Below are 9,840 nucleotides of genomic sequence, written 5' to 3'. Positions count from 1 at the left end.
TTGAATTAGATTTCTACAAACACAAATTTCTGACATCTTATTTCAAACTCCCTTACCACAGCAGCACTTACAGCTTTCTTTCCAAAGATGTCTTTCCTTCTCAAAGCTTTTGTTTATCATAGACAATTTTTATTATAGTTACATTATAAGGTGTAAAATTTGTAAGTGGAATTACTTGATTCTTAGTTGCTTTTGATAAGCATTAAGAGGTGATTCAATAACTCTTTGATTTTGATCTTTTATAGAGGGTTGAGAAAAAGGTATTTACACAGAATAGATTTAATTTTTAAAAATTGCCTTGCTATGACTTCTGTTACTAGTAAATGTAAGGATTTTGCCTAGAAAATTAAAATATTTCATAAAAACCATACATTCAGTAGGTGATCCTGCACTCTTTAAAGCGTGAAATAAGAGCAATTTTTCATCAGTAATTAAAGGTGTGCCGACTTACATTTAACAAGACCTAGTAAAAAGTTACCTGATTTCTGAATGTTTTTTCTGTATTTCTGAATGTTACTTGTATGTAGTTCTGAATGTTACCTTTATATTGGGGAAAGGTTAAACAGAGAAGATTATTATTTTGAATATAAACAGTAACAATAAAGGTAATGAAACTCATTTGACTCAGTTGTTCTCTGCTGAATTCAACTTTTCCTATTAGCTTTAAGGAGATTGCAGTTTCATCCTCAGCCTCTCAAGGATAATTCATACAAACCTACCTAGTCCTTTCAACATCAATTTAAGAATTTTCAAGGATTAATTTAGAGAAGGGTGTCACTCCTGTTAGATTTTAAAATATTGAAAACATTGGTGGTGAAAACTTGTTGCTTCTTCTGGGAAATTTTAAGATTGGTCCATCTGCTTTATGGTTATTTGGCTACAGATAAGCATGTAAACTTGTAGACAAAAATTACACCTGAAATCATAGAATCATAGAATCATAGAATCAACCAGGTTGGAAGAGACCTCCAAGATCATCCAGTCCAACCTATCACCCAGCCCTATCCAGTCAACTAGATCATGGCACTAAGTGCCTCATCCAGGCTTTTCTTGAAGACCTCCAGGGATGGTGCCTCCACCACCTCCCTGGGCAGCCCATTCCAATGACAATCACTCTCTCTGGGAAGAACTTCCTCCTAACATCCAGCCTATACTTCCCCTGGCACAACTTGAGACTGTGTCCCCTTGTTCTGCTGCTGGTTGCCTGGGAGAAGAGACCAACCCCCACCTGGCTACAATGTCCCTTCAGGTAGTTGTAGACAGCAATGAGCTCTGCCCTGAGCCTCCTCTTCTCCAGGCTAAACAACCCCAGCTCCCTCAGAGGAATCCAGAGGAATAATACAAATATATTTGATAGAGTAGGACAATGTTGCTTACAAGGTATCCTGTCTTATGAACAAAGTGAAAAAATCCTTTAGCAGCAAACCCACAGCATCTGATAATAGCAAGTCCCTTGTAAATAGACTGCCAGTTATATCACAGAATCGCAGAATCATACATAAATTAACTAGTTCTCTTCAGAACATTAGCTGTGGATGAACACCCCCTAATGAGAGCCCTGGGTTGAATTGTAAGCTATCATAAGACAATAGGGGATTACCAGGAATAATTAAATTGATTTCTGGAGCGGTTCATAATTTGTGAAGTAACCTTTTCAGACCAGTGAATTGGAAAAAAAAACCCTATCCTGCTAAAGAGATTATGAAACATATTCAGTAGGTTTTTATTTAATGGCAATATTAACTCTTAACTCAGGTGCCAGAAATTACATAATATACAAACTTTGGATGCAATATTCTTTCATTTTTTTTCTACTTACTGCCTATTTAATTTAACTGCATTTCAGACCAAACACAGATTTCATTACCAATGATAAAAAGGATCCTAGTTGTTTCTGTGGAAGACAGGTTCTTCCTCTCCTCTTTATCTGTAGACTTTGATGTTCGTCTCAAGTTTATATTGTCCTTTTTCTTGTTTTTTAAAAGCAAACCTGAGAAAAATCTGACTGGTTGCACATCTGTGTAGCAACTTACTGCTGCACATGCAGTGGAAATTGTGACCTGGCTGTAGGGCCCCTTTTGAACTGGGTCCAGGCTTGTACTATTTTGATCTCTTTCTTTTAACATTGCTCTTCCATCATTCTGTATTCAATGGCATATCATATTCTTAGAAACTAATAAAAAAGGCAAAGAAAATAAGGAAACTATTGAACAGCAGCACTCACTCCTCTACACATGCATCTGGTCTATATTCAGTGACAAGAACTACCATTGGAAAAAAGGAAACAGCAGAAAAAAACTAACCAATACCTGACAGAAAATTCTCTGTTGCAGGAATACTCAATCAAGGCACTGAAACTGTGAATGAAGAATTACTGAATCAGTCACAGACTCCTTGTATTATTAGTAAAGGGTTAACCCTTCCTGAGGGCGGTCTGGATCTGACCTCAGGTCCTCCTGACTCCTCTCGGAGGTGGAATGAACCTGACCCCAAGTGCAATGGTTAGCTCACTCCCACTTCCTGTCTAGACCCCTATAAAACCAGAGGAACTTTCTGTTTCCCTCTCTGCCCTCCCTGTCTGCCAGCAGCACCCTGATTCCTGCTGCTCCTGTTTTGCCACATGGCCACCCTACCACATGGTGAGACAACCACCTCCTGAATCTATCTCCATCCCTTCCCTATAACTTTCTCTAAGTCCCCTTACCTTAAATACCTTTTATTTTTTGTTAAAGTTTTTCTCTTTTGACTCCCAAATCGAAGCAAGACTATTCTTTTGTGTGTTTTACCCCTTTTCACTCTCTATGTCTAATTCCTTTCTTTCCAAAGCGGGGAGAGGGGAAGGCATTCTATTATTGTATTGTTCTGTTAGGATTTTGGACTCCAGAAAGCTTAAACTAGAACCAATGCAACCTATCTTCATGAAATTTCTCAAGCAGAAGTGAAGACTCAAGAATTCCCATATTCTTAGAGTCGTAGAATAGCTTCAGCTCGAAGTTTTAATTAAACATTACGTGGTTTGTACCCCTCTGCCATGGGCAGAGACCTCTTTCACTTCCCACTAGACCAGATTGCTCAAAGCCTCATCCAGCCCGTTTTTAAACACTTCAAGGGATCAGGCATCCACAGCTTCTCTGGGCAACATGCTCCAGTGTCTCACCACCCTCATTAGTAAAGAATCTCTTCCTAATGTTTAATGTAAATCTCCCCTGCTTGAGTTTAAAACCATTGCCCCTTGTCCTGTCACCACAGACCCTTATAAACAGCACCTTTCCAGTTTTCCTGCAGCCTCCTTTCAGGTACTGAAAGCCTGATATAAGGTCTCCCTAGAGCTTTCTCTTCTCCAGGCTAAAAAGACCCAAATACTTCAGCCCATCCTCATAAGAGAGTTGTTCCAGCCCTCTGATCTTCTTTGTGGCCTTTTTCTGGACATTCTCCAACAGATCTGTATCCTCCTTGTGTTGAGGGCTCCAGAGCTAGGTGCAGTACTCCAGGTGGGGGTGGGGGTTCACAATAGCATGTTTTGATGTAGCCCAGGATATAGACAGCTTTTGGGCTGCCAGAACACATTGCTGGTTCATGTTAAATGCCTCATCAACCAGCACCCTGAATTCCTTCTCTGCAGAGCTGCATTCAATATACTTGTCATTCAGACTCTATTTGTGATTTGGATTGTCCTGACAGAGGTGAAGGACCTCGCACTGTATTGAACTGCATGAGGCTGGCACTGGCCCACCTCTTCAGACTATCACAGTTCCTCTGGATGGCATCCCTTCCCTCCAGTGTGTCAAGCATACCACACAGCTTGATGTTATCCATAAACTTCCTGAGGGTCCACTGTCCATGCTGCTGACAAAGATGTTAAACATCAGTGGTCCCAGTACTGATTTTTTAGTGACTCCACTTGTCACAGGTTTCCATTTGGGCACTGATCCATTGATCACAACTCACTGAGAGTGGCCATCTAGCCAGTTCTTCATCCATGACAATGTTTAACTCTTTGCACAGTTCCAGGTAGATGACATAATTTTCTCTTTCCTTGTCCACCCCATCATAAAAGGTTGCCAAAACTGTCATACAAGATTTGCCCTAGGTGAAGCTATGTTCGTTGCCACCAACCACCTCTTTGGTTTCCATGTGCCCTAGCAGAGACTTCAAGAGGGTCTACTCCATGACCTTGCCAGGCACTGAGGTGTGACTGCCTGGCCTGTAGTTCCCTGGGTTTTGCTTTCTCTGTTTTTGCAAATGGAGTTCTGTTTCTCATTTTGCAGTCAGCGGGAACTTTGCCAGACTGCCATGATTTTTCAGAGATGATGGAAAGTGGCATTACAACTTCATTTCCATTACAACTTCAGGACCTGTGGACGGATCTTGTCAAGTCTCATGGACCTGTGCCACTTCAGGTTCATTAGGTGGTCTTGAACTTGATCTTCTCTTACAGTGCAAACTATTTCCATTCAGGTTTTATTTAATAACTATGAATTGGACTGGCAATAACCCTTTTGCTCTCAAGAGGTCATTGGGAAAGATCTCAAGATTGGTTCCTCACCTATCACGTTTTATGATGATGTGGCCACAGAAAATGCAAAATTATCTTGGTAGGTGGGTATGCAAAGAATGTTAGTTAAAAAAATTATATAATTTTAGATCTTGTTAGTATATCTATTCTGTGAAATGTGAAAACAAGTAAAAAGATACACCTGGGATATTTAACTGCAGTCCAATGAGCCAATTTGATAGAAACATTGCAATTGTAGTACCGAGCGATTTGAAGAATTAACCAGTTAAACATTAATTGATAACTGTTTTTAAAAGTATACAAGATACAAGGGAAACCTGATTCAGCGTTTTCCTCCATAGCAGAACAACAATGATTTTTAATTGATTAGCATAATGGGAGTTTTCTGTCAAAGTTTTCTTCTTTTTGAAAATCCATGTTTGTAACCTGTCTTATGGAGAAATGACTTGTGGCACTACAGTAAAATTCTTGTGATTTGCAATTGCTTTCATGTCATGGGACTAAATAGGCCTCCGAGTGGAAGTGGAGATAAATCAGTTGCCAAGGGGACAGAACATCAAGTAGAGAAAAACCATAGTGGATATCAATCTGGGACAGCCATAATAGCTGCATTTGTCAGATGATGGCATTCAGTGAGCTGTAACCGGCAAAAAAGAATGGGCTTATAAAGGACTTCAGATTGCTGTTGGAGAAGTGATTAGGGGCAGCCTTGTAATGTGATTATCAGCTGTGAACCTGCCTTTTCTGCAAAGCACGCAGCAGAGCTCAGCTCCCAAAGGCTTCACTACACAAAAGGCAGTTGGGATAGAGGGTTTAACAGACTGAATAGAAGGCAAAGGAGGACTCAGATCTAGATGCTGGATATGTTCATGCCCACTGTAAATACACACTGGTTATCCATAACAGTAAGTTGAGGGCTATCACAGTGAGAACTAACTAAAGATATACTGCCAGTGGACTGTGAGACTAATGGCTCAACATTATTAGTCTACAGCTCACACCTGATAATTACTATCAGGAAATAGCAGTGTAGCAGAAATACAGTTCAGTTTATGGGCTGTAAACTGGTGTTTGTGCCTGCCTTAATACCTTACCCCTGAGAAGAGAATTAGCAGTCTCAGGGAATTCTCAAAGGAATGCAGAATTAATTGCAATTAGTTTAATTTAAGTAAAATTAAAATATCTTCAAACTTATCTCCAGATTTTTGAACTCTTAAAACTGATCAAACTACAGATCCAACAAGCTCTTTCCAGTTTATCATTTTATTTATAACAGTAGACCAAGGAAACAAAACTGATATTACCTGTTCATTATTTTGTTGTCAACACAGTGATTTTCATTAATGAACAAGCTATTCTGCCCAGTAATTCAGAGAACAAGGGCATTACTATAATATTACACCAAGGTCTAACAACTTTAATTCATAATGAAGTAAAATTTGACTGCAGTTAAATATGTCAATAAACAGCTAAAACTTTGATAAGGTGCACCAAATTAATTTACAGAAATACTTTGTTTTGCACCATAGAGAAATATGTGCCTGAACACACAGTTTTTCACATGTATGTATCTATTTTATATACAGGAAATACGTAGTACAGTAAGCACAAAGGCTTATATGTATATAGATGTTGCGGTGGTTTGGCTGTTACCCGCCCCCACACACTTTAGAAGGTACCCCAGCTAACTCAGCCGGACTCTGGGAATATAAATGAAGCTATTTATTTACAGCTAGCACAATATACAAGCAGATATTTACAGTATATACAGCTATATACAGAAATATACAAGTCAAAAGTAATACAGAAACACAACTCCCCTCCCAGAAACCTGAGTCCCCAGGAGGGGCTCTCAACCACCCCTGCACCTTCCCCCTGCCCCTCTCAACCTTACCCCAGTCCTAAGAAAGAAAAGAGGTTCAGCCAAGAGGGTAGGAAGCAAGGTTAGTGGCAGGAGATGTTAGGGAGATGCAGCTCAGTCAATACCCAGCCCGAGAGTGAAAACAAAATGGCGAAAATGTTATCTAATGTTTACTTTCTTGTTCCCATAACTCTCAGCGAGACTGTGAGGGAAGGAGACATCATAATTGTTTTCCTTTCACAGCCAATTATCTACTTTTTCTTACCAAAACATTCTAGCCTGCTTCAAACTAGCACAGATGTGTATTTTATAAATACGGTGCTAGAATCCCATTAAAAAGAACCATCTACCATGTCATAAAATCAGTTTTTAGTTGAGTGGACATGAAGATAAGGATGAAGAATATTCTTAAAGCATATTCTTAAAGAATAGTAGCAGTCTGTTGCAATTTGAGAATTCTTTCAAGTTCATGTTTAGTGAAGCAAACTTCACCACAGCTGCTTGTGTTTTTTTTTGTCTAGATGTTGACTGTAACAAGTTTTAATGGTCCACTGCTGAGAGAAGACACAATCCTGCTGGACACAAGGATCTTTTGTAAACAGCTTATTTGTGTAGATGAACAGCTGGGCAAGATGTACTGAACTAGGATTCGTTTCTCTAGAAGAAGATTCTGTAATATCAAATGCTTAGGGAAAAAATTAAAATTGAGTCACGTCACCACGTGCTATTGCTGTCTACTTGTGTATCTCACTTATTTTGTACACTGATGTAAAAAAAAAGTCTGCTGATTCTCTTGGTTCTTGGTTCTCAGCTGTACCAGAGAATGCACGAAAAGAGAGTGTGGTGTCAGAGACATATCTTCACTCTTAATTTTCCAGCTTGAAAATCTATACCCCTGGGCATAGAAGCTTTCTTTGAATAACTATCACTTCAGTGGTGCAGCTTCCTTCTGTATATCTTTATGCATACTGCCAGTACAGGTTTCCTGCTTAAAGACATAAATATTTGCTTATATTGATTTTTTTTTTTCTGGTTGATTTGTGTAGTTTCCGTGCCTGATATGCCTCCTAGATAGTGGAAAGGACTTAATTAGTTGTGTCACTCTAGTTTTGTTCCAACTGTTTTATGAGTTATACACTGGAACTACACAAAAACTGTTACAAAATTAATCGGTTCTGTTTGGATGTCTCACCATTAGGCTGTTCAGATTTAAGACTGCACACATTTTTCTGAGAAGAGCCTATGCTACAACAAAGCTACTAAAAACTGAAAGAGTAGAACTGAATCTAAAAATGGTTTTCTTTCTGGCTTTATACAATTTAAATTGTTGACGTGCCATGTAACAACCTCAGAATCAATCTAACAAAATCTCGTGTTTGCAAGTACATAACAGCCATTAAATATGAATGATTAACTCTGTGAAACAGAGGAATTTTTTAACAGAAAGAGTCGCGTTAACATATTTAAGGAAATAAAGAATATGATGCATAAGAATGAGAGAAGATGAGCTGATTTTGGAAAAAAAATTCAACAGTGTTCATATATTTTTGTAATACACAAGTATATAAAGTGGAAGGAGTATATTGTCAATTTGTGTTACACATATATTATACATTTTAAAATTACATATACTTTTATTTAAGATATTTCATCAGCAAGGTGTAGGAACATGTGTCATCCTACAATAAACCAAAATTTTAGCTGTGTGTTAGCTAAACAGAGTCCCGAAAACATTGAGGTTGGAGAAGATCCCCAGGATCACCAAATCTAGCTAATAACCCTACTCTATAAGGTTCACCCCTAAACCATATCCCCAAGTACCACATCCAAATGACCTTTAAACATATCCAGGGTTGGTGACAGAATCACCTCCCTGGGCAGTCCGTTCCAATGCCTGACAACTCTTTCTGTGAAAACATTTTTCCAAATGTCAAGTCTAAACCTACCTAGTTGCTCCCTCTTGTTTTATCACTAATTACCTGTAAAAAGAGACCAGTACCAACCTCTCCACAACATCCTTTCAGGTAGCTGCAGACAGTGATGTGGTCTTCCCTCAGCCTCCTATTTTTTTGAACTAAATAATGAACAGAAAAAAACAAGGGCGTGAATTGTGACATGTTTTAACTAGTTATGCTAAGAAATACTCTGAAGCTGTCTTTCTAGCTTGTCATTAAATTTCTTTCTAATACATGGAATCAGAAAATATGTAAATCTGTTGTTATCTATATTTATTTATAAACTAATGCTGATAAGTACTAGATTTCACCTACTTAGGTGTATTAATTAATAGGGTGAGATTGTAAATTACCTGTGTGTCCGCTGAGAAATACCAGATATGTGTGCACAAACTCTCCACAGTAGTTAGCACATGGGTACTAAGTGCAAAAGTGCAAAAATGTTTGGATGTACCATGTTAGCTGTACCACACTTGAGTACAACATATGTAGTGGTTCCAGTACATGTTGGCTTATTGCATGTGCCATCTCTGTATTTGAAGAAAGCTGAGATCTTGAGATGTGTGGTAGCAACATAGAGAAGTAGCTTTTGATTGGGGTGCTGGGGATGTGGCAGTCTTGTACAAGTAACCAATTTCTTTTCAATATGTGCAGTTTCTGAGAAGAAAAATTTGTTATGGGAAGATGGTACATGATAGTCCCCTACTCTGCAGTACATCATGTCCTGATTAATTTTAAGACCTGATGCTTTGAAACATAGTTTGGGTGGTGCCTTGTATGTTTGAACCACATTGTTAATTCTTAACACTTGAGAATTCATCTTATGCATAATTTACTGCTAAGGATGATGTACTTCATATATATATAAAACTACTAACACTTGTGCAGCATTTTCCACTGAATAAAATATTTTCATTTTTCATAATTCAAGAATTTTGCTGGGTGATCTATTAATTCAAATAAATTTCACCAGCAAGAAAAAAGTAACTGTAGTGAGCTGCACTGTCCTCAAAGCAATTCTTTAACATTCTGTGCAAAAAATGTATGTTACAAACTAGAATGATGGAAACAAAACCTTGTCCATCTATCAGGTTTTCTCCAGAAAAAGAAGTCCTATCTGTTTCAAAGTTCTGATGATGGTTAAATGTTTTCTATTAGTTTAGGTTTTATCTGCAGTTTTATTTAGAATGACATAAAATTGTCTTTATATGGTGAACTGCTGAAGCTTCACCTTCTCATTTCATACCATGCAGTGCTATCATAAATTAATGTATATCAAAGTTAAGGACAAGGCTCTGCTCCTCACAGTGAATTAGAGTTGTCCATAACGAGATAGATTTCTGGCTAGTATAAAGAGAGCTCAGTAGGATACTGCAGTGGAAGTCTAATAGGCCTAAAATATGTTCTGGTTTGCCCCACACTTTTGCTGATGGGAGAAGCAAGGGCTGGAGGAAAACAAAGGCTAGGGCCATTATGCCCCTCCCAAAGTGATAAACAGGTACCCACAG

General features: G+C 38.4%; 1 long non-coding RNA gene across 1 annotated transcript; it reads left to right on the top strand.

Moving 5' to 3' along the window:
- Window positions 1-2,573: 2,573 nt before the first annotated feature.
- LOC135173519 (uncharacterized) lies at window positions 2,574-7,801 on the top strand. Its single transcript, XR_010301359.1, has 2 exons — window positions 2,574-2,639; window positions 6,899-7,801. It is a non-coding gene; the product is annotated as an uncharacterized LOC135173519 (long non-coding RNA).
- The last annotated feature ends 2,039 nt before the right edge of the window (window positions 7,802-9,840 follow it).

Source organism: Pogoniulus pusillus, chromosome Z (genome assembly GCF_015220805.1).
Source record: "Pogoniulus pusillus isolate bPogPus1 chromosome Z, bPogPus1.pri, whole genome shotgun sequence".
Classification (NCBI taxonomy): Eukaryota; Metazoa; Chordata; class Aves; order Piciformes; family Lybiidae; genus Pogoniulus; species Pogoniulus pusillus.
Note: the sequence above shows the minus strand (reverse complement) of the source record. Positions and strands in the feature narration are given on the sequence as shown.